Here is a 26,854-nt window from a genome sequence, read left to right on the forward strand (position 1 = left end):
TTGGTGTAAAAGAAGGATGATTTCCTTGGTTGTTATCATTTAGTGCAAATATTTTTGTAATGTGAGTATGTGAGCTTGCACGTGAAATCCATTAAACCCAATAACCAAGATCTTTTGATTAAAGAAGTTTTTAGTGTAGTGAGGCACAGTCAAAAGACAAAGTGATTGTATTTGGCAATAAGTTTATGTTGAACATTTATATACTTGTATTATTTTGAGAAGGATGGTACTATCTCCAGTTGGATAGTGAGTTTAGTGGTATTGACTTGAAGTTATTTGGATAGTGGGTCCTTCTATCTTCCTTAATAAGTCCTAATAGGGTTGGAATCTACTAATAGGGATTCAAAGTCTCCTAGTAAAGACTAATATGTATTAAATGTATTTCATTGAATCCTAATAGGGTCCACCCTCTTACAAGGAATATTTATATTAGTACATCATTTTGTGGGTACCATCTCCACCAAGGTTTCCCTAGTTAACATATCCCATGTTATTGTTTATGGTGATCTTTCTATTGTTTTTACATCCACTATTTATATATTTTGGAATTAATAAGGATATTGAGAATTATTTTTATTGCATAAATGATTCAACCCCCTCCCCCTCTTAGTTATCTTGTTAGACAATAATTTCTAGAAAATGGGTCCTAAATGGTCCTCAACTACTTATAACACATTAAAATTATAGCATGCATGATTATTATGCAAGTGATTCTAATGTATCATAAGGGGTCACAATTGATGTTGGAGCTTCTTGGATCTTTGAGCAATCTTGCATCAACTAATAATATTTCTTTTTTTCTATACTAGTCTATTGCTTGTGAAGTAGTTGTTTTTGGTGTTGGTGTTGCATTATGTGTAATTAACACATTGATGAGGACCTATCCCTGACCCTCCTACTAAGAGTGCAAGGTTTGGATATTTGTATTTCTCATGTTGTGAACTATTCTTTACAGTCTTTTTTTGGCATGTTTTTATCGAGCAAGCTATGTTGTTTATCTTGGCATAGTTTCTTATGTTAACATGATGTGTTATGAATCTAGAAGTTGACTACTAAGACACATGTGTATTTTCCCTAAATTGTGTATTGCCTTATGAATTTGGTTTACTCTTCCTAGGTTGGATCTATAATGTAATTAAATGCTTCAGTAGTCGAATTGTGGTTTAGATGGTTATATAAGGAGCTTAGTTAGAGTTTAAAGACTAAAATGGACAATGACATGAGATATAGAGAAGAAGGAAAGGATGTGAACTTGGATTCTAACTTTGTAATTTGATTGTATATGGTTGAAACTCAGATGGCCTTAGAGTCCATCATGTTGAAAGACCTCTTTTAATTATTACACTAGTGTGGCTACCAATTGTGAGGCTTATATTCAAATGTGTTTCTTATTAATTAAACTCGAGTAAAATTCTATAATCTTTCCTTGTGTGCATTTTTTTGTATGTTGCTTCAATGTGTAACTCTAAGAAGGGTTTTTTGTAGGCTTAAGTTGAGCTGATTCTACTTAAGTTTGTTTGCTCCCTTAATTAGGTGGTATTAGAGTTCTTTCTTTCTCATGGATTAGATTGTGGAGAACCTTATTGGATTGGTTGTAGAGTGGAAGATGTGAGATCTGACCTATAACTTTAGGAAGGTTATGATATTGTAGGAACTTTTGTCAAGATGGTTTGTGGTAGACGAAATGTTGACAATATTATAATGGATATGTTTATGTAGATTGCAACCAAACTTGAATTTGTGGAGACATCCCAAAGAAGAGTACATCTTGAAGATGTTAGTGATGAAGAAAAGGAAATACCTAACCCTAATTTTGGTCTTGAAGTTGAACAAGGTGAAGAAAGGCTTATGACTATTTTGTTTAGAGAAAATGTTAGACCTTGTATTGAAATTACTTGTTATGATGGAAAACTTGAGACTAATGTTGTATTGGACTGGATCTCTAAAATGGAAAAGTATTTTGAGTATGATAGTACTCCTAATAATAAGAAGTCTATGATAGAAGTTACAGAGTTTAAAGGTCATGCATCTCATTGGTGGGATCATTTGCAAGCTGATATAGAAAAAAGAGGAAAGGAAAAGATCATGGCATGGATGAATATGCTTGGAAAGATGAAGACAAAGCTTCATCCTATAGATTACAACATTATTTTTTTGAGGAAAAGGCAAAATTTGAGGCAAAAAGATATGAGTGTGAAGGACTAAACTAAAAAGTTCTACAAACTAGATATTAGATCTGAACATGTGGATGATGAGTTGAAAGTTGGCTAGATACTTGAATGGATTGAGAATATATATTCAAGATGAGATCAACTATGTTAAGAAGGATAATGTGAAAGAAGCATATCAATTTTCTTTAAAGGATGAAGAAACATTGACAAAGAAACACAATCAAAGATAGAGAGGAATATGTGATAGATTTTAGAGAAGCAAAGGTAGAACTTATAGATAAATTAGTAGATCTGACAATACCATGCAAGATAAAGGATCAGAGGATGAAACTATTGGTAAAAGAGGTAATTAATCTAGAGGAAACTATACTAGTTACCTTAGGAACAACAATAATGGATAAACAGAAGGAAAATATTGGTTTAAGGGTACTTGTTACAAATGTGGAGAAGAAGGTCATAGAGATGTTAAATGTACTAATTCTGGAAAGAAAACTAGAGGTAATGGTAAAAATACTCTAGCTTGTGAAGAAGTTGACGAAACATCTAATGAACCTAAGAAAGGTGAAAACTTGATGGTAAGAAGATTCTTCTGGAATGAAGAAACTGATGAAGAGCCTATTCAAAGAAGATGTTCATTCAAGACCAAATGTAAGATTGTTGAAAAATGTCACATGGTAATCACTGATAGTAGAAGTTTTAATAACTTGTCATCTGAAGAATTTATTAGCAAATTTTAGTTGTAGAGGTTGAAACACCCTAAGCCCCACCATGTTGCTTGGATCTAGAATGAGCATAAATTACTTGTAAATGAAGAATTCCTTGTCAAATTTAAAATTGGGAATTATCATGACAAAGTCTTGTATGATATTATGCCTATGGATTATTGTCATATTCTTTTGGGTAGACCTTGGAAGTATGATAGACAAGATTCTCATCATGGTAGATTGAATGAGTATACTATTTGGGTGAATGGAAAGAAACAAATATTGTTACTTTTGGTAGAAAATTTGAGTGAAAGTCACTATACTATATTTAGAATATGTTTAGGTGAGGGTAATAAGTTTGCAAGAGAAATGAAAGAACATAATGTTTACTATGCTTTGATTCCAAGGAAAAATGAGAAACAAGATGAATTAGAATAGTCACCTAAAATTGAACATCATTTTTTACAATGTACCTAATAGTTTTCCTCCTATGATAAGTATAAGTCATTGTATGGATTTGATACCTATAGCTAGTTTTCCTAATAAAGCACCACATCTAGGTTAATACTTGACAAAAAGATTGAGCTAAATAGACAATTGCAGCAATTGCTAGAGAAAGCATTGATTAGAGAAAGTTTGACTCCATGTGATGCACTTGTGGCATTGACACCTTAAAAGAATGTGGAATGGATGATGTGCACTAATTCTAGAGCTCTAAATAAGATAACAATGAAACACAAATTTTCTTTGCTTAGGATGGATGATATTAATGATAGATTAAGTAGAGAAAAATATTTTACAACAATTGATTTGAAATGTTGATATCACAAGATTAGAATTAGAGAAGGAGATGAATGGAAGACTAATTTTAAGAAAAAGAAAAAGCCTATGTCACCTTTCATAAGAAAAAGGATATTAGAATGAGCCCATTCAACTTTAATTACATAAAAAATAGTATTTGTGTTTAGAATTTGAAGATGATGTAAACTAATAAAATGGTAGAATTGGATGAATTTTATGCCTATATTTTTTATATTTTTTTTGAGTAAGAATTTATTCATTTAAAAAAATTTGAAGTCCCTTTTTTTACTATTAAAAATATAGGGTGCAGTTCCTATCAAACAAGTATATGCAAATCATCTTTTCTTGATATCATTTGAAAATATATTAGAGAGCTCATGTATACCTTGGGAACAAGAAAAGAAATAATTATTTTGGGTGTGCATTTTATTTGTTATAAGTACCAAGGTTGACTTTATCATAATCTAACCATTTTTTCCTCCTGTCAGAACTTCCCTATCAAATCTCCACCTTTTTTAAATATATATATATATATATATATATATATATATATTCCTAAAGAAGACTCTTTCCTCTCAAGATAAATATAATTTTTAAAATTTTTTTGATATGATTTACTATTTTTTTTCGCTTTTTTGAGGGAGCATTTTTTGAAATGTTAAAATATTGACTTATAATATTTTGAAATTATAACATATTATCACTAATCAAAGAACTATGAAATTTATATAATGATGATATATAGTCTGAGATTTATAAAAGGGTATTTTTAGTTTTTGAAATAAATGAGTTTTGATAGAGAAATGAGATTTAACCAACATAGGTTTTGGTATCCTAAAAGGTGACATAGACATGCACTTTTACCCACTAATGAAGGTTTGTATGAATGGTTGGTTATGTCGTTTGGTTTAACTAATGCACCTAGTACTTTCATGAGGTTGATGAATGAAGTTTTGAAAAGTTTCTCAAGTAAATTTGTGATTATACCTTGATGATATTTTGATATTTAGTAGAAAAAAGAAAGAACATCTTGAAACATATTAGACAAGTATTGTAGAGATTAAAAGAAAAAAAAAATTTTGATTAACTTAAAGAAATGTTCATTTATGAAAGAGGAGATTGTGTACCTTGGTTTTGTAAATTCTATCAATGGTTTGAAGATGGACCCTAAGAAGGTAAGAGTAATTCTTGATTGGCCTACACCTAAGAACATTCGAGAGGTAAGATTGTTTCATACATTGGCAAGATTTTAAGTTCTATCTGTAATGGTATGACTGAGACTCTGAGAGGAAATAAAAGGGACTTCAAATGGACATGTGGGGCACAAAAGAGTTTTGAAACATTGAATAAAAAGATTTCAAAATTGCCTACACTTACTTTGCCTAATTTCAGTAAATCTTTTCAATTTGAATGTGATGCTATTGGGAGTGCAATTGGAGATTTTTTGAGTCAAGAAGGAAGGCAAGTAAGTTTATTTAGTAAGAAATTGAATGATGCTAAGAGAAAATATTTTGTTTATTATTAGGAATTCTATGCCATTGTTCAAGCTTTGAAGAAATGGAGATAGTATCTGATGCCTAAGGATTTTTTATTGTACACAGGCCATAAAGCTTTGTAGTATTTGGAAAGTCAAGTTAAATTGAATTAGAGACATATGAAGTGGATTGAGTTCTTTGAGAGTTTTTTTATTTTCATTAAAGCATAAGATTGGATAGTTAAACAAAGTTGATAATGCACTGATCCAAAGAAGAAATATACTAACAAAGATGAGAGTTGAGGTACTTGGTTTTTATGACTTGAAGTATTTGTATAACAATTATTTGGATTTCATAGAACCTTGGAAAGTTTTTAAAGAATAGACAATGAGTGATAAGTGGCCTTATTATTTCATTCACGAAGATATGTTCTTTAGAGAAGTTCAGTTATGCATACTTAGAAGATCTATAAGAGAGAACATAATAAAAGAGAAACGTAGTGGTCAACTTGTTAGACATTTTTTGATTGACAAAACCATTATAATAATTTTTGAGAGATAATAATGTCCAAAAATTTATAGGGATGTGTAGGGAATGGTCAGAAATTGTAGAATTTGTCAAGAAGCAAAGGGAAATAGTTAGAATGTGGGGTTGTATTCACCATTACCTATACCTGATAGACCTTGGGAAGATGCGAGCATGGATTTTATTCTTGGATTGCCTAGGACTCAAAGAGTTAATGATTCTATTTTTGTAGTGGTTGACATATTTTTTAAAATGGCACATTTCATACCTTGTGAGAAGTCCTTTGATGCATTACATGTATCTAAGTTGTTTTTCAAGGAAGTAGTAAGATTTCATGGTTTTCATAAGACTATTGTTTAAGATAGAGACACTAAGTTTAGTGGCTATTTTTTGAGAATGCTTTAGAAAAAAATGACTATAGTGTTGAGTTTTAGTTATCTCATCTTGAAATAATGTCCTCAAACCATTCAAGTATCTAGCCACTTTCTCAACTTCATCATCCACATGTCAAGATCTAATATCCAATTTGTAGAATTCATTAGTATATTCCTTTATAGTGATATCCTTTTGTCTCATATTTGGCATTTGTTCAAAAAAATTAACCTACTAATTTAAAGGAAGGAACATTTTCTTCCTTTTTCCATTGATCATTACCCAAGTCTTGATTTTTTCTTTTCCTCCTTTATGCATTTTAGTCTACAAATCAACCCACCAAAGTGAAGCATGGCCCTTGAACTTGGTGACTACTATCATTAAATTTAATTATCAAGGTTACTTTCATACTCAAAGAATTTATCCACTTCAAAGATCCAATCCAACACTGAATTAGTCTATAGTCTTCTATCATAGTAAGAAACTTCAATAGAAGGTCTTGTGTGTTCCACTTTAGGTTAGGGATAGATTAGGGGTCACTTCTTCATCATCACTAACATCCTCAAGATGTACACCTCTTCTCTAGGGTGTCTTAATATCTTTAAGTCTTTCTATAATCCACCTCAGCATAACCATAATATCATTATCTTGATTTTATCTACCTTGAACCATCTTGAAAATATTTCATACAAGGTTGTAACAATCTGCAAGTTATAGGTCAAATTCTAGATCTCCCACCCTATAACCAATCTAATTATGGTTCTCCATGATCTCAATCTTCACAAGATTTTTTTTTTCTCTAATGCCACCTGACTAAAGGTAGGTAGGGAAAAGAAGTCAAGTCCAATCTCATAAAAAATTTCCAAGAGCACCCATGGTAGCAAACACATATTAAAACAAGTACCAAGAGTATCACCGATTTGTTAGACAATTGCTATGTTAAAATATAATTTTTAAACATCAACATGCCCAACTATAAATCCTTCTAGGCTATGTCTAGTACACAACCATTCTCCTACTATCTTCTAATCATAGGCTTACTCTAATACTTATTAATTCCTCCTTTCTCCTCTAAAGATAATCCAAGATACTATATATCAGACAAGAATTCAAGTTAGCCTATTAGGTATTTAATTACAAATAGGTCCTACATTTTAGGAGAAAACTATAACCCAAGAAATGTGCATCAATTGTTCATGCAAGATGCCACATTATCACATAAAACCATGCTGAAAGAAATAACACACCATGCTAGGTGAAAATAATAGGAAATATAGGTAAGAGAATTGACCATAGAACTCAAAGAACATGGTACATTAACTTATTTTCTCTTAGGATAAGGATTCAAAATAGGTATGTAACAAGATTTCAACCTCACATAACTTAAAACCAAAGGTAACAACATCTTCTTCATGAAAAACAAATAGATAATAATAAAAAGTAATGTTTTGGTTGATACAAGATTCTCCATTGACCCAAGATGCTCCTATATTAGATTTGATCCATCTATAAGCTCCTAATATTTATATTGACCTTATCCATCATATTTGACTCTATGGGGCACTATTGGCCTATATTACATCAAATTTACTCATAGGATCCTTATCAAGATCCTTACAAAACTTGACCTATCATTTCTTCCATTTCTTCCAAAGACCATAATTTCATTCAATAGTTCCCAATTGAGCTATATGCCTTCAAAATCCCCTCCATGGTTTCCTTATGTATTCATTTTTTAAAAAATTCCTTTGGTTTACCTTCACTATAATCCCCATCATAAAAATGATACTTGTCCCAAGAGTGATATGCGTTCCTCCAAGTAACATCATTTTTCTTTGCTAAAAATACCCTCTAATTTTATTTAGGGGTTATGAAATCCTCAAGTCTTATCTTGCCTCTTCCATAACCTACATAAACATTGCTAAAATTATTAGTATTCAATTTAATATTATTGATTATGTGCCTTGGATGTTGATTTTGTAATCTTACTTTTTCTTCAACCTAAATGTCTTTCAACTTATTTCCTCTGCAACATCAGAGACATGTCAACATTCTTCTACTCTAGAGCATGGCAATTAAAGGTTCCAACCTTCACATCATTCAAGTCCCAACTTCTAGATATTTAGGACTATCATACACCTCTTTCTTATGGAATGTTTGATATGTCTTTCAACCAATATCTTCTATTGTATAAATTCCTATAACTTATCTCTAGAACATACTACGATATTATCTCTTTTATCATGAGTTAGAGGTTTCATGCTATACCTCATATTGTCCTTATGTACTACATAGGTATTGGTAAACCCACCATGAATATTTTTCCTTATGTGTTCACATGCTCTTCAAAAAATGATATGACCTCAATAAATATGTATAATGGAAAAAAAATCATGTCATGATATGAACCAAAATAAAAATAAACCAATACTTGTTCACTTTTCAACATATATTTTTGTTTGCTAAACCAAGTGACATATTATGTATGTGTCTATAGGAAATTTTTTTAATTCAACCGATGCACCATCTAATTTAAAACCAATTTGTCACATCAAAGAGAGTAAAAAATTAATTCACATACCCTTCCATAACTTTTGCAAAAAGTTATAAAAATAGGAACTCTTGGCCTACTCACTTGATCTAGCAGCCCTATTTCAATCATGAGAAACTCACTAGCCTCACTGATGCAATCTACTTCTTTATTCTCCACCTCTTGTACAAATTTCACCCTCTTCTCTATGGTATTACCTTTACTAGATTGCTCCAATTGAGGACATTTAAATAAAGGATTTCCTACTTTATTATAACTAGTGGTAGCATCTACTTATGAAAGAGTTTCTTCCTTGACAATTTTTTTTTCCTCCCCTAGAACTATATCTTAATGTTTTCTTTGATGTAAATACATTCTCTTTATCACTAATACCTTGATCCTAATCTCAATTGTATCTTCCTTCTGTACCCCTATTTGATAGTCCACCTCTGCTATTACCCCTCTCTTGCATCTTTCTTAGCCTTTCTTCAACCCTTATGAAAATATGAAAGCATCCACCCAAGGTTTGTAGAGAATTTAAACCTATTTACTCTTGCAAGATGTACCTAAGGCTAGTAAGATACATGGCCAATTTCTCATATTAATTCTTTACTCTTCCCATTGTATTCAATTTATGCAAATCTGGTACACATTTAATACATAACATCCATGTCTATTTTCTTCAAATTATTCCTTATTATTTGTGTTTAGATTGCAAAGTATAATGATATGGAATGGTTCTTCACCACTCCCAATCTTTTATTATGTTTTATTCTTTTGTCATTCTTTCTTCTTGTATATTTCTCTACCATGTGAGTGTAGCTGCTCTCAACCTTTCCTTTGCTAATTTGACCTAATTTTCTTCATCCAGATCTTCCAATTTAAACTATTTTTCAAGTACTTAAATCTATTGAAGAACTTCTTTGCTATGTGTTCTATGTTGATACATAGGTAGATAAATGTTTCCTCTTCCTCCAATTCCCTGTACTAATCTAACCAATTTTCTTTCTCTCACACCACCCTCTTTATGATTAGGTTTCTCATTCAATTTCCCTTCTTTATTTTTATTTTTATTATTTTTATTAACTTCTCTTCTTTGTTTTTCCCTCTATTTTTCCAAGGTATCTATCCTTCAAAGTAACTTAAGCCTCTCCCTTATACTCTTCCTATCTCCTCTCTCCCTCACAACCTCTAGATCACTCTTCTCCCTTCTCTCCCTTTCTAAGGTTTCTTTTAGTTCCTTTATTATCTTAGTCAACTAGTTCTTGGTTTCCATCTCTTGTCATTTCCCCCTTTAAATATATTCTCACAAGATTTGATACCAATTTGATGAGGCATTTGGGATTTCAAGATACAAAGGTCATACTGATGAGAAAATGCTAAGACATTTACAAAATCTCCTTGTCTACATTTATGGAACCTTAATGCTTCAAATAGGGTAAGCCTAAAAAGTATTTAGTAAATGACTTCCAATGACTCTAAAAACTTATTCCAACATATTATGGATTGATTCAACTAGTTATAAAGTTATATCCACCTATAATATATTTTAACTCTCTTTTACACCTTCTAGGTCTAGTAGCCCAATTAGTCCTCCATTGGCTATTTAAAATCACTTTTTCCATTTTTTTCCAAATTACTATAAAAAAAAACTAGATTTACAAATAGCCTTTTTAGAATAATGCCATATATCAGAACATAAGGCATCATTGTTTAGACCAAATATGCTTTGCTACAAAGGTAATTATTGTTTAGGCTAAAACACACCACTTTTCCAAAGGAAGTCTATGAAATATTCAACTGCCAACCTTGAAACAAAGAACCAAGTTGTATTAAAACCCTAATTAGAGAAATTTAAAGTGAATATTGTTCTATGCCCCCATTTATTATAAAATATCCAAAATCCTCACCTATTACCTCCAAAATATAGGGCTTCCTAATTATTTTCTTTCCAAATGCTTATATACCTCAAAAGAAAGACCCAAAATCATCATTCAAACAATATAATGTAACTTCAAATATAATAATACCCTCTTTTGAAGCTAAAACTCCCACTGCTATAAGTTAGCCACCCATTTCATGCACCATTAGTCTCTTAACACATGTTGTCCCTATAAATTTCAAACTTCATGCATATGTTTTGTCAAAATCATATGTTAAATGTTAGGAAATCTTGGTTTTGTGAAAATTGAATCATCATTCATACAATGGATTGGGATTTCATCGATGCTACACAACAAAAACTATGATAAGAAAAGTCACAAAACCCTATATCTTGTGAACACAAAATGGAAATATAATTCAAACTAATAAAAAAAATCATGGAAGGATTTAAAGGATATAAGAATTGATATGTTTAAATAATTTACACTGCTAAAATAGACAACCAATTCGAAAGACCATCAAAATTACAAGAAGTATTGTTTTATTAACCAAGCTCTAATCAGTATGTGCAATCATGTTCTCTAATGATTTTTTATTCACTAAATGCCTTGGAGAAGCATAAGTAAGGTTGAATAAAATTACAAGACTAATTCCAATCACTTAGATATTATTAAACCTTTAAAAATAACCAAAATGTGATTTCCTTCTTAAATGCGACTAAGCATTACAATTCAAAAATTTGAATCTATAACTCTAATTTAAATAATTCCTAGTTCTTTTTAAACAACCAAATCACAAGATTTGATCATTCAACGGTCTCCATATATTTTTATTGATCTTGGACAACAAATATGACTTTGTAGGGTACTATTGTCCCATATTACATCAAATTAGGCATAGGCTCCTTATCAAGACTCTTAGAGAAATTAACCTTTGCATTTATTTCATTTCTTCCAAAGGTGATAATTGGCTTAAATGGGTGCCAATTGACCTTTATAGCCTCAGGAGTTCCGCCATGTTTCCCTAATTTCTTCATGTTTAAAATTATCACCTTGGGTTCTTCTCTATGAAACACTCTATTGGTATTGGTTATTATATGACATATTTTGTTTTATGTGATTTACATGGTTTATAATATGGTTATCATGACAATAGAAATACCTAGAATGAAGGCATCTTGCATATTTTGTTTAGTTTCATCTTTGTATATACAATTTCCTATACTGGTTCTCCTTCTATTATTTTCTGAATAAAGTTTAGTTGGTCATCATGGTGAGTATATCTAATAGAGAACATTTTATATTTCATATTTTTTGTGAACTTGTGTACTTGATTGTTTTGTTCTTTTTTATTAAGTTACACCTTTTGTCTCTCGCATGGTATATTATAATCTTCTATTAGGGATAGTGCTAACAATAATATTTTTCTTAATGAATAGTCATAAGGGTTCCTAGTTTCTAGTCTCATTGGTTTGATAACCAAGATCATTGATTTATCCATGCATTACAAGGTTTCCATCTTTTGGTCTTGGTTTTTATATTTTTTGTAGAATCTACATTTGTGATACATCTTTCTTTATCTTATGTGTGGTGTATTTTTTCTAATAACTTGATTTGTTGGTGTTGTTTCTAGATTCAGATCCAATGATTGTAATTGAATGTAATAATTTAATTTGTGCATTGATGGTTTCACACATTCTTACTATTTTGGTTGATAGAAATGATCTTGAATATTAAAGTATACATGATGAAATCCTTCCTATATTTAAGTCTATAATGGAAGTATCTAGAAGAGTATGTAGTGGTGAATATGCACATTTACATGCATAGTATATGATGTTTATAAGTTACATGTGTTGAATTTGTAAATGAAAGTGTCAATGACTCAAACAAGTTGATCGGGGAGGTGCAAACAAATCTTAACTAAAATTTGTAGAGGCCTAACACTATACTCTATTCTGGTTTCACTTTACATTATGTTTGTGGTGAGCCTTTGTATTGATAGTGAGATTTTTATGTTCAGGGTGTGTCCACTTAGGCACTTAGCCTACCAACAATTCCCTTTGTTCAAATAGTTAGCCTTGTTATACTAAATCACCTATTCAATATCATCTTCATCAGTGTTATTATACATTTCATGTTGATTAGCTTCTCTATATTTTTTCAAACATGGTTTTTGCCTATAAAATTTGGGTGTTCATTGAGTTAGTGTGCCGATGCTTTTAATATAGCTTATCTTTTCACAATGTATTTTTGTGCTTTAATCAAAATATAATAAATAACAATGGATGTATGTTAAGTGTTTACCGACAACCAAAAATTTATGAAATAACTAACTTGCCCCCTCTCATTTATTTGGACTATAACTCATATATTAGTGTAAAAGATTCTAAAAATTATTGATTTATTTTCCACTCTTCAATATTCATCATTTAGAGGAGATTATAACTTCCATTTCCTTACCTAAATGTTTCAAAACAACTAGTTGACATGATTACTAGTACAACACATGAGTTGATCCTAATATTTGCTACTTTTGACAAGATTCCTCCATTATAAGAAGATAGATCATAGGAACGGTTAACGATTTTATGGTTGCCTCTAGATGTAACAAGTGGAGAATCATCACTTTTGTCTTGAAAGGATTGATAGTCTATGGTACGTTTGATAAACTTTGACCTCAACCACTAGCTTGAATTCTGAAAGAAGGGCGATATTCAGTCATATAAGACAATGAAGTCGTAGAGCTGAGCTGTAAAAGCTAACAACATTATACATATCAAAGATCATGCCGGATAATAGCTAGATTCCACAAATATAAAACGGAAAACCACTTGGTGAAGATTTGGATAACATCAAAACGAGCCTTCTACAAAACTAAGACTTAAATGAACCACTTCTTGAATAGAAAAGAACTATGTGAATAAAATAATTAGTTCAAATTGAACTTTACAACCACGCAGAACTGTAGATTCAGAATTATTTCCATGTCACTTTTTGTATGAACTTCAAAAGACATTTTTAAGAACAACATTTTTTACACTTTTAAACTAATGACTCCTACACCAACTATAAATATAAATATTAAATATAATAGATATACGTGGACTTATAAATCACCAATTCTATAATATTACTTCTTTAAGTACTCCTATTTCGTGGTAGTAAGATTCTCAGCAGAAAGTGTAAAAGTAAGTGAGAACTAAAAGCATACAATGTGAAATTGTTGAAAAAAAGCAGGTCATAAAATATCTTCCATCTAATTTATTGCTTCTGAGCAAACACTGAGCATCCGACTGCTGTTTTCAAAAGTTAAAGATATTATTCGATTTGAATGAAAAGAAAGCTGGATTCTTATCTGCATATGGATTCACTTTTAAAACTTTTTCTTGCATATACAATAAACAAGAATCATTGGAATCGTTAGCAGTAAATCTGAATCGTAAGAAACCTATAACCTTGCTGATGCTTCAATTATTTAGTGAAGTGACATAAGGATCCCACCTTCTCAAATAGTGAAAAAGGATTCTCACAGTTCGGTCCCACAACAGATAATGATGACAACATCCGTCACCAAGGTTGTAGATGATTCGACGAGTTTTGCTTTACTCAATTAACAGCGATATTTCATTTCTTCTTCCCTGATTTGAGCGATCTGCCACGCAAAGGAGAAAATAAAAGTTATTTAATTTCAAAAATGTATTAAATCTACATTACTGAAAAATTGGGGAATGGCTTCGGCCGTTTGAACTCATTCACGGGGTGATCTTGTATCCTCCGGCCTCTTTTTTGTGAATTGTAATCTTAGTAAATTTTATTAATTGAAAAGGACTATTCATCAAAAAAATTTGGAAAATGAGGTATGCTATGAATATTGATATGTTTGGTCAAGTTTTTTATACAAAAATCGATATGATAGATAGAGTACTAAATCGTGCAATATGTTAAATTTAGAAATAATAAGCTCATCCTTCGAAGAAACAAGACCCTCAGTAATACTTGGAGCTACATGGATAAAAAACGAGAAATAGGTATACTTCTTCATCGATCTATTAAAAATATATAATATATTTAATATTTTAAATTTCTTCTATTAACATGTTATTAAATCAAATTTGATATATCAATTAGAAGTCACTATTTTATTTGTTTTATATAAATATTTTTTTTTTTAATGAATTGATCTTTTCATTAATTTATAATTTAAAGATACATATTCACAATACAAGGGACCAGGGATAAAAGATCACTCCACGAGTTCAAATTACACAAGGTCGGATTAACAAATATTCATCAAAAAAATTGTTTAAAGAAAAGCATAAAGCCTTAGGCGGCAAGAGCAGTACCGACCAAAGGAGGGTCTTTATCATCAGAACCCCATAAGTCCTTGGGGTTAGTGGTTGGCTTAGGGGGAGCCCAATCATCAGCAACACACCATCAACACTATCATCTTTATCTCCCTAAGGCGTGGACAGGGAGATAGCTAAATGGGATCACATTGTATAGGCGACCAACCCACAATAGGGGCAGCAAGGGGATGCCACCGGGGACTAGCCTAAGCCCAACCTCCATGGAGGTGAGGCCAAGCAACAATGACCATCAAAACCACTACTAGGAAAGCAACGATGTGGCTACCATCAGGTAGTGTGCGAGCAGCATGTAGATCTACTCTAGCCTCGTCGATGACCACGAGGAGTGCGGTAACTAGAAATTACATCCGGAGTCACATGGGCAAGGTGCATTTCCCTAATGAGCAAGTAGCTCCTACAGGTGAGCCATCTCCAACGCGACTTAGTTAGAATGTACTTGAATTTGCTTCATGACATTATTACAAATATGTGCTTTAGAGTACAAAGCAACATGAATATTAAGAAAGTTGTGAGAGAATAAAATAGCATTTAAGTCCTTCCAAGTAGTAAAGAAAATATCCATTCTAAAAGCATGCCCAATCTAGGCATATCTAAAAGGAAGTTTGGATGGATCTCCTAGCACCACCATATGCTAGGTAAATTAATTTTTAATCTCTCTGACCATGACTCCGTCATTGTGGCCATGATCCAAGTATTTTGAGAATTTTTTCTATTGTCCATTATTTCAACATGAACACAAAAAGAGAAAGAAAAATATTTATTGAAGGTGTTAAGATTCTCAAAATGAAATCAACAATAAGAAAAAAAAATTATTATTAAATATATTCTATTCTTTGCTATATATAATTTAACACAATGTTAACTAGATTTATACTATTTCCTTTTTGTACTTTTTATTTGTTTTTATTTGATGACATCTAAAATTTAATTATTATTTATTTTATTTTAATAAATAGTATTAGCTATAAGAAAGTTAAAAAGTAATTATGTAATCCATATTCAAATTCAAATATTTTATATTATACTTAGACATATACAAAATAAATTACTCATAATGTACACTTCTCCATTAAGGACCATTAAAATTTATAATTTTATATGCATCTAATTCAAAAAACATTGGTTAAATAAAATTGATTCTTCTTGAAAGATTAATATTTATTTAAATGGCTTTCACTAAACTAATGTTTATATGTTTATTATTCATTCTCAAAAAACATTACTGAATATTGAAACATAAATTTTATTAATTTTTAATCTCTCTCACTATGCTCCATCATTGTTGCCATGATCCAACTATTTTGGGAATTCTTTCTATTGTCTATTAATTCAACATAAACACAAACATAGAATGAAAAATATTTATTAAAGGTGCTAGGATTTTTTATCTCAAAATGAAATCAATAGGAAAAAAAACTTATTATTTACATTTTATTCTTTTCTATATATAATTCAACATAATGTTAATTTGATTTGTACTATTTCCTTTATGTAGTTTTTATATATTTTATATTTAATGCAATCTAAAATCTAATTATTATCTATTTTATTTTTATACATAGTATTAGTTAGAAATAAGTAAAAAACTAATTATATAACCCATGTTCAAATTTAAATATTTTATATTACACCGAGATATATAAAAAATAAATTACTCAAATGTATACTTCTCCATAGGAAAATTAAAATTTATAATTTTCTATCCATCTAATTTTAAAAAAATGGTGGGGAATCACCTTGCAGTGCAATGGTGATTGCATGTCCTGTTGATAGGACGATTGCATGTTCAAATCCCACTCACTATTGAGATGTCGATGATTCTATGTGATTGGACTCTAATTGATGGATCACATCAATCATGGATGTTGTTGTTCGTGTGTTTCCACAAGAATGATGTTGCAAGGATGGTGTGCACACGCAGGTGCAACTAGTCATTCAATTGTTAGGTGTAATGCCCTGCCAAGGGATCCAAAAGAATTAACCTAAGGTTTCACTAAGTTTGCTAAACATTTTTTTTTTTTAAATAAGAAAGTATAACATACACATCAATCACATAGTAGCGGAAGCAATAACATGTAATCATCAACAAACATACATCACAAGTTACATTCCTTAAGGGTCCCAAGATGTTGAGTCACATTTAAATTTAATTAATTCTAAGTCTAACAACTACCACATACATATGAAAGAATAATCAGAAAGTCCAATGTCCATAATATACATTTGTTCCGAATGCCTCTTGGAAAATTAATTTGGAATGCTCAATCATCCACTGTACATGTCACAGGGTATGAAAGGCTTAAAAGAATATACATATGTAAAGATAAAGATACATCATCCTCAAATCCATGATACAAGGTCTAGTAAAATAAATGAAATCATCCACCATACATGATACATCAATACATCCATAATGATAAAACATCCATGAACAGAATGAAGGTAAATGCCAACTAAGAAAACTCCAGTCACGGTGACCACGGAACAGATCTCAATGGTAAGAGTAAAAAGCACTACCACCCGACTACGTGGAACCTGAATGGTCCACTCTCACCACGCTGAGGAGATAGTCTCAAGTCCCAAATAGGATAACAAAACATATAACATAAATACTCTCTAAGTCTATGAAATCCTATAAGTATGCTAACTCAAAGGTTCCTAAAATAGATTGACATCTAAACCCAAAGGCACCACAAAGACACGTAGGAAACCTGCTATGCAAGTGGGAAAGTGTCATCGCAAAAGTCACGTTGGAAGTCACTCGAACAATCCCTTAGGAATCTCGGGTCCCCTGTGATCCTACGGCCACTAGTATCCTCTCGTACTGACGAGGCATACTACGAAATGCAAGGTCATAACCAAGCATTCTCTCTACCCCATCCTAGTTTGTACTAGCACTCAAGGCATGGGAGAGAACATACAGTTATCTTATTAGGTTCATTTAAGTCAGTATTTAGATGAGATATTTTCACTTATTAAAAAAGCTTACAATGAGTTACCCTGGCAGCCACTTAGGGCCCCGACCCCCATCGCAAGCCACTTCTCCACACTACACATAGATAACCTACACTAGACTCATGAAATCACAAATCACAAATATCACTGCAGCCCTATACAAGCGACTGGAAAACATCAAATGATAATCATAATGATCACAACAGTTCTCTATCAGCAACTGAAGGCATCAATAATCAGTCACAATATCCAATGGTCTCCATCGAGCAACCAACAAGTATCCCAATAATAGATAACAATATTGATCGAAGACTCCTAAATGGTCAAGTCAAAACATGTCACAACATGACATCACAAAGAACAATTCACTTAAAAACACCTCAGCCTCACACAAGGAAATTGGAAAACAATAACAACCAGTAAAGACATCCATAATAGAGCATAGCATCAAATTATCAAGGTCGAGTATAAAGATCGAGAACAAATCACCATAACATCACAATCGCACAACCCCAGAACCTTTGGTAAATGTCCTAAACTGGTCAACATCTAAACAACCCCAAAACCCCCAAAGCATAGTCAGTACAAACAACACAATATAGTTCATAGTTTGGGTTTGGTTTGAAACAACAAAATAGGGTTTAAGTTCCAGTTTTGTATATGTTCTCAAGTAATAAGTTTTTTTTTTCAATTAATCTATTTCTATAATAACCTCCATTTAATCAATAATCTAATCCTACAATTTAATCAATAATATTCATTATTAATTAACTTTAATTAAACTAATTTTAATTAAATTCATCAATAATTACTGTTCTAATTACTTATATTAATATATTCATTAATTATTAATTTATTAATATTTAACCAAAATTATTAATAAACTAATATTTACTAAAAACTATGTTAAAAGCATTAATATTTAATTATTAAATATTAATAAAGATTATTTATTAAAATATTATTAAATAAAATATATATTAAAATTTATTAATAAAATTTTAAATAATAATAAAACTTTTTATAAATAATACAAATTTAATACCAAATTAAAAAAAACAATTATCGAAACTATGCACGTATTCAAATAAGCTCGTCGGCTTAATAACAAGCCTGCGGCCTGCCGCAGTCCTGCGGCGGCAGGTACTCTGTACTTGACGTCATAGTACTTGCGATGTAGGTACTGTCACACAGAGCCGCGGCAGTGGGGGTGGGTACGGGGTAATTCCCTTCTCCCACAATATTAATATATATATTTATTTTCTTTAAATACAATTTTTATAATAAAATTTTATTGATATTCAAATCTGTTAAATATATATAAATTTATAAATAAGTTAAAATAATTCCTTTTAATATATATAAATATATTGAAAAATTGTTTCCTTCTTTATACTGATAGAGAAAATATATAGTCAACCATCCGAACTTCTAATTTAGAATTTCAGTCTTAGATTCAACCCTTCCCATTTAAATCCTATGTATACAGAAGTTAATTGACAAGCATCTGATAAATTCCAATATTGTAATGTTTAAACATTCATCATAGAAAATTCAGGTCTACAATCCATAGACACGAAGAAGATAGGAAATAAGAAAATTGCGTAAATAATCAGCGATCAAAACACAAGACCCTACCTGATCCTAATGCTAATACAAAATCCTTGAAAAACTATGAGAGAATTTGCTCCCCTTCAATAACTTTCCTCTGAAAATCTTTCATGGTATTAGCCTTCTGAAATTTGCTTCAAAAAGTTGTCTCCCAAAAATTTCCGTCCAAATTCATGTCCCTCAAAAATGAACCCCCAAAGTTGTGATAAGGAGTTTTCTTCTCAAATCGGGGAACTAATTGTGCATTCACCCGAGAGGACTCTTTGCTCAACTGAGTTAACTCCAAAATTAACTTTCTTTATCTTTGCTTTATCTTTTTAATGCACATTAAGTTGAATTATTAAATAACTTTATTTAATATTCCACTTGACTTCTATTTTAATCTTTATTACTTTAATCTCATGTGCACTTTATGATATTAAAAATAACATTATTATTTTCTATTATTTTATCTTTTAATTAATTTCTCATATTTAAACTCATGCTTAGGTCATGCAATCTAGAAACCTTTAATAATTTAATATCTTTCAACTTTTAATTTATTTTAGAAACTTAATTGATAACATATTTAGTTAATTTAAATAACAATAATATTTAGCATTTATTTAAAAATGAACTCTAAATATACTATTATTAAATTAAATAAATATTATCATGTTCTAAATTATCCTTAAACTTTTATCTCCAAATTCAATTCTTTTTATTTAATTAATTTTTTAATTAATTAAATATAATTAAATATTAAAATATCATCATAATTTTCTATTAAATTAAATCATTAATTAATCTTTTAAATTAGAATTAATTAATAGAAAACACATCAAGGACTCATAAGGTAACACACGAAAACCCATCATAGAAAAACACATACTAAATCAAACAAAAGGGTTATAATCACGAAATTACATCATTTGATGCATTCAGAGGGTACTTAACTTAGAGACTTGTCCTAATTATCAATTAGGACAATTGGCTAAAGGGTTTAGGATTTGGACTTAAGATTTTATCTCCCCTCTCTTACCATTGAGATAATGCGATAGGGTATGCTCATCCTGGCAATTCAGGGAAGTCGATACCCGGTACCTGCAACCTGCATAAAATCCACGCATGTACAAACACAATATTCTAAGCTAAACAGACAATGGAAGGAAGTGGTGCATCGTGTAGATCCCGACTAGCAGGTGACTACGACTCTCTTCCTTAACCACATCAGAAACACCATACATAAAGGAAACAAATATGTGCACCATACACATGCAGTATGGGGTAAGTATCCATAAGAAAGCACATGTGATTATAAACCATCTAACTAATTATCATCAATAATTGAAAACATTGAATAATCATCATACATGCATGAAATATAGAGTACCAAGTAATCTCATCATATAATAAACTGAGCATAAAACAATGTCTGATAATCTGAAGCTAATGCTACTAAACATCTGTATAAAACTGGCCTAAAAGAGTTTGGAAAAGATAACTAAAATGCGACTTAGGGGTAGGCATTACATCCACCCCCCCTAGACTTAGGCTTACTCCTGGAAGCCTACAAGAACAGAAAAGCTAAGGACTCACTGTGCGGGTCCCATTGGACTCTTTCCCCCTGCAGGAGGATAAGACTCCATTGAGTACACTCTCTAGGCTCTACCCATGCCACCAACTGTAGGTTCTGAAGCTGTGGGTCCCTGGCCTGAGAACTGTGGTTTCTTTTGAGCACAATGTGATTATTTGTGTCCACGTTGTTCACATGTGAAACACTCTCCATCGAAGCTCCTCTGAACTCTAGGTGCACTAGATTGCTGAAAACTACCCCCACTAGGATAAGACTGAACACTCTAAGATGGCCGATCATACTGGTTGGGCTTGTTGCGATGAGTCTTGTGATAGTTCTTAGCATTGGAACCATTACCACCATTCTGTGCTAGAGGATAAGTACCTTCCTGCCACTGATTACCCCCAGAAGGAGGTTTCCTATTGCCACCTGCTCCCTGACCACCCTTTGATCCTGATGCTGAAGGAGCTCCTACAAAACCCCCATGTCCTAGGTTCACACTCTACTCTACAAGGATGGCTCGATGTACCACATCCTTGAGGGTTTTAGGTTCAAACACCTTAACACCCCCAATTAAACGATTGTTCAAACCTTTGATAAAATGTTGTGCCAACTGTACTGGGTTGTCACTAAATCCTGAAAAGGGCATGAGCTCAAAGAACTTGCGCTCATACTCTATAATGGTCATAGTGTACTTTCTCAGGTTATGGAACTCATCTGCTCTATGCTGGTTCCATTCCTCGGGTAGGAATTGTTCACAAAAGCTCTCTAAGAATAACTCCCATGTGACACTGTTCAGGGTTAAGCCTAGCTTCTTTTCCTTGACTGTCCACCAAGTGGCCCCAAAGAACTCTAAGTTGGTGATAGCAAACCTCTCTTTGACATTACTGTCAAAGTCTTGCATAGCAAAAATCCTGTCAAGGGCAATAAGCCACTGCTCAGCTACATAACCAGAACCCTGCTTGTTAAAGGGCTTGACCTTGGACCTCTGAAGGTCCTTCATCTGTGAAGATACAATGGATCTATGTCAATCCCTCAGAGGGCTCCTAGACCTAGGTCTATGATCATGTCCTACCCGATGTGCTCTATCCTGATCATGAACAGGAGGTAGGCGATCAATGATGGTTCACATCATTTGCCTCATGTCAACCTCCTCTGAGTCAGCATGCTCCTCTCTATGGTTCTCTTCCTGATGCTCACTAACATGCTCTTCCCTATTCTCTTCTTGATTAAGGTCTTCGTGGATGGACTCATGGACACTGATAGCTCTACCTCGTCTACGGCCCCTACCATGACCTCTAATGGAAGACCTCATCCCAGATACCATCCTACAATAATATCCAAGACACAAGATGCTATAATAACCATGAAACATACTACTGAAACACATAGATAAAAGACACATATTTTGCAAATAAGATAGTCTTAATTTTCAATTTGCCTATAATTTCAGTTTAAGTATAATTTTCAATTTTGAGGTCTAAGTATTGAAGTATGAAAAATATGCAACTAATAGTTTACATTATGTTGCAATTCAACTAGTTTCAAGTTTCAGCTTGAAAGAGATACACAAAATAGTTTAAAGTTTTCATTCTTGTTCAACTAGTTAACACTAGTGTCGTTTCCAATATACCCAGAGCTCCCAATGTAGAAACTGTGGCTCTGATACCAGATGTAACGCCCTGCCAAGGGATCCAAAAGAATTAACCTAAGGTTTCACTAAGTTTGCTAAACATTTTATTTTTTAAATAAGAAAGTATAACATACACATCAATCACATAGTAGCGAAAGCAATAACATGTAATCATCAACAAACATACATCACAAGTTACATTCCTTAAGGGTCCCAAGACGTTGAGTCACGTTTAAATTTAATTAATTCTAAGTCTAACAACTACCACATACATATGAAAGAATAATCAGAAAGTCCAATGTCCATAATATACATTTGTTCTGAATGCCTCTTGGCAAATTAATTTAGAATGCTCAATCATCCATTGTACATGTCACAGGGTATGAAAGGCTTAAAATAATATACATATGTAAAGATAAAGATACATCATCCTCAAATCCATGATACAAGGTATAGTAAAATAAAAGAGATCATCCACCATACATGATACATCAATACATTCATAATGATAAAACATCCATGAACAGAATGAAGGTAAATTCCAACTAAAAAAACTCCAGTCACGGTGACCACGGAACGGATCTCAATGGTAAGAGTAAAAAGCACTACCACCCGACTGTGTGGAACCTGAATGGTCCACTCCCACCGCGCTGAGGAGATAGTCTCATGTCCCAAATAGGATAACAAAACATATAACATAAATACTCTCTAAGTCCAAGAAATCCTATAAGTATGCTAACTCAAAGCTTCCTAAAATAGATTGACATCTAAACCCAGAGGCACCACAAAGACATGTAGGAAACCTGCTATGCAAGCGGGAAAGTGTCATCGCAAAATTCACATTGGAAGTTACCCGAGCAATCCCTTAGGAATCCTGGGTCCCCTGTGATCCTGTGGCCACTAGTATCTTCTTGTACTGACGAGGCATACTACAAAATGTAAGGTCGTAACCAAGCGTTCTGTCTACCCCATCCTAGTCTGTACTAGCACTCAAGGCATGGGAGAGAACATATAGTTATCTTATTAGGTTCATTTAAGTTAGTATTTAGATGAGATGTTTTCACTTATTAAAACAACTTACAATGAGTTACCTTGGCAGCCACTTAGGGCCCCGACCCCCATCGCAAGCCACTTCCCCACACTACACATACATAACCTACCCTAGACTCATGAAATCACAAATCACAAATATCACCGCAGCCCTATACAAGTGACTGGAAAACATCAAATGATAATCATAATGATCACAACAATTCTCTATCAGCAACTGAAGGCATCAATAATCAGTCACAATATCCAATGGTTCTCCATTGAGAAACCAACAAGTATCCCAATAATAGATCACAATACTGATCGAAGACTCCAAAATGGTCAAGTCAAAACATGTCATAGCGTGACATCACCAAGAACAATTCACTTAAAATCACCTCATCCTCACACAAGGAAATTGGAAAACAATAACAACCAGTAAAGACATCCATAATAGAGCATAGCATCACAGTACCAAGGTCGAGTATAAAGATCGAGAACAAAACACCATAACATCACAATCGCACAACCCCAGAACCTCTGGTAAATGTCCTAAACTGGTCAACATCTAAACAACCCCAAAACCCCCAAAGCATAGTCAGTACAAACAACACAATATAGTTCATAGTTTGGGTTTGGTCTGAAAAAACACAATAGGGTTTAAGTTCCAGTTTCGTATATGTTCTCAAGTAATAAGTTTTTTTTTTCTTTCTTTTCAATTAATCCATTTCTATAATAACCTCCATTTAATCAATAATGTAATTCTACAATTTAATCAATAATATTCATTATTAATTAACTTTAATTAAACTAATTTTAATTAAATTCATCAATAATTACTGTTCTAATTACTTATATTAATATATTCATTAATTATTAATTTATTAATATTTAACCAAAATTATTAATAAACTAATATTTACAAAAACTATGTTAAAATCATTAATATTTAATTATAAAATATTAATAAAGATTATTTATTAAAATATTATTAAATAAAATATATATTAAAATTTATTAATAAAATTTTAAATAATAATAAAACTTTCTATAAATAATACAAATTTAAAATCGAATTAAAAAAAATAATAATCAAAACTACGCACGTATTTAAATAAGCTCGTTGGCTTAATAACAAGCCTGCGGCCTAGCGTAGTCCTACGGTCGTAGGGCCTGCGGCAGCAGGTACTTTGTACCTAATGTCGTAGTACGGGGTAATTCCCTCCCCCCCCCACAAATTAATAAATTTTTTTAAACACAATTTTTATAAAAAAATTTTATTGATATTCAAATCTATTAAATATATATATATTTATAAATATGTTAAAATAATTCCTTTTAATATATATAAATATATTGAAAAATTGTTTCCTTCTTTATATTGACAGAGAAAATATATAGTCAACCATCCGAACTTCTAATTTAGAATTTCAGTCTTAGATTCAACCCTTCCCATTTAAATCCTATTTATATAGAAGTTAATTGACAAGCATCTGATAAATTCCAATATTGTAATGTTTAAACATTCATCATAGAAAATTCAGATCTACAATCCACAGACACGAAGAAGACATGAAATAAGAAAATTGCATAAATAATGAGTGATCAAAACACAAAGCCCTACCTGATCATAATGCTAATACGAAATCTTTGAAAAACTATGAGAGAATTCGCTCCCCTTCAATAACTTTCCTCTGAAAATCTTTCTTGGTATTAGCCTTCTAAAATTCGCTTCCAAAAATTGTCTCGCAAAATTTTTTGTCCAAATTCGTGTCCCTCAAAAATGAACCCCCAAAGTTGTGATAAGGAGTTTTCTCCTCAAATTGGGGAACTAATTGTGCGTTCACCCAAGAGGACTCTTTGCTCAACTGAGTTAACCCCAAAATTAACTTTCTTTATCTTTGCTTTATCTTTATAATGCACATTAAGTTGAATTATTAAATAACTTTATTTAATATTCCACTTGACTTCTATTTTAATCTTTATTACTTTAATCTCATGTGCACTTTATGATATTAAAAATAACATTATTATTTTCTATTATTTTATCTTTTAATTAATTTCTCATAGTTAAACTCATGCTTAGATCATGCGATCTAGAAACCTTTAATAATTTAATATCTTTCAACTTTTAATTTATTTTAGAAACTTAATTGATAACATATTTAGTTAATTTAAATAACAATAATATTTAGCATTTATTTAAAAATGAACTCTAAATATAATATTATTAAATTAAATAAATATTATCATGTTCTGAATTATCCTTAAACTTTTATCTCGAAATTCAATTCTTTTTATTTATTTAATTTTTTAATTAATTAAATGTAATTAAATATTAAAATATCATAATAATTTTCTATTAAATTAAATCATTAATTAATCTTTTAAATTAGAATTAATTAATAGAAAACACATCAAGGACTCATAAGGTAACATACGAAAACCCATCATAGAAAAACACATACTAAATCAAACAAAAGGGTTATAAACACGAAATTACATCATTTGATGCATTAGGAGGGTACTTAACTCAGATACTTGTCCTAATTATCAATTAGGACAATTGGCTAAATGGTTTAGGATTTGGACTTAAGAGTTTATCTCCCCTCTCTTACCATTCAGATAATGCGATAGGGTAAGCTCATCCTGGCAATTCAGGGAAGTCGATACCCGATACCTGCAACCTGTATAAAATCCACGCATGTACAAACACAATATTCTAAGCTAAACAGACAATGGAAGGAAGTAGTGCATCGTGTAGATCCCGACTAGCAGGTGACTACGACTCTCTTCCTTAACCACATCAGAAACACCATACATAAAGAAAAAAAATATGTGCACCATACACATGCAGTATGGGGTAAGTATCCATAAGAAAGCACATATTATTATAAACCATCTAACTAATTATCATCGATAATTGAAAACATTGAATAATCATCATACATGCATGAAATATAGAGTACCAAGTAATCTCATCATATAATAAACTGAGTGTAAAACAATGTCTGATAATCTGAAGGTAATGCTACTAAACATTAGTATAAAAATGGCCTAAAAGAGTTTGGCAAAGATAACTGAAATGCGACTTAGGGGCAGGCATTACATTAGGAGTTATAAGTGGGGTTTTCGTGTGACTGATGACTTTAGAGAGAAAAGGGGTGACACCCACCTTGGGAGATATAAAGGAGATCTAGCTCAGTGGAGGAGGGAGGCATAAGGTGGTTTGGGTTCTAG

This window comes from Cupressus sempervirens, chromosome 4 (assembly GCF_028749045.1).
Source record: "Cupressus sempervirens isolate cs-2001-9-10 chromosome 4, ASM2874904v1, whole genome shotgun sequence".
NCBI lineage: Eukaryota > Viridiplantae > Streptophyta > Pinopsida > Cupressales > Cupressaceae > Cupressus > Cupressus sempervirens.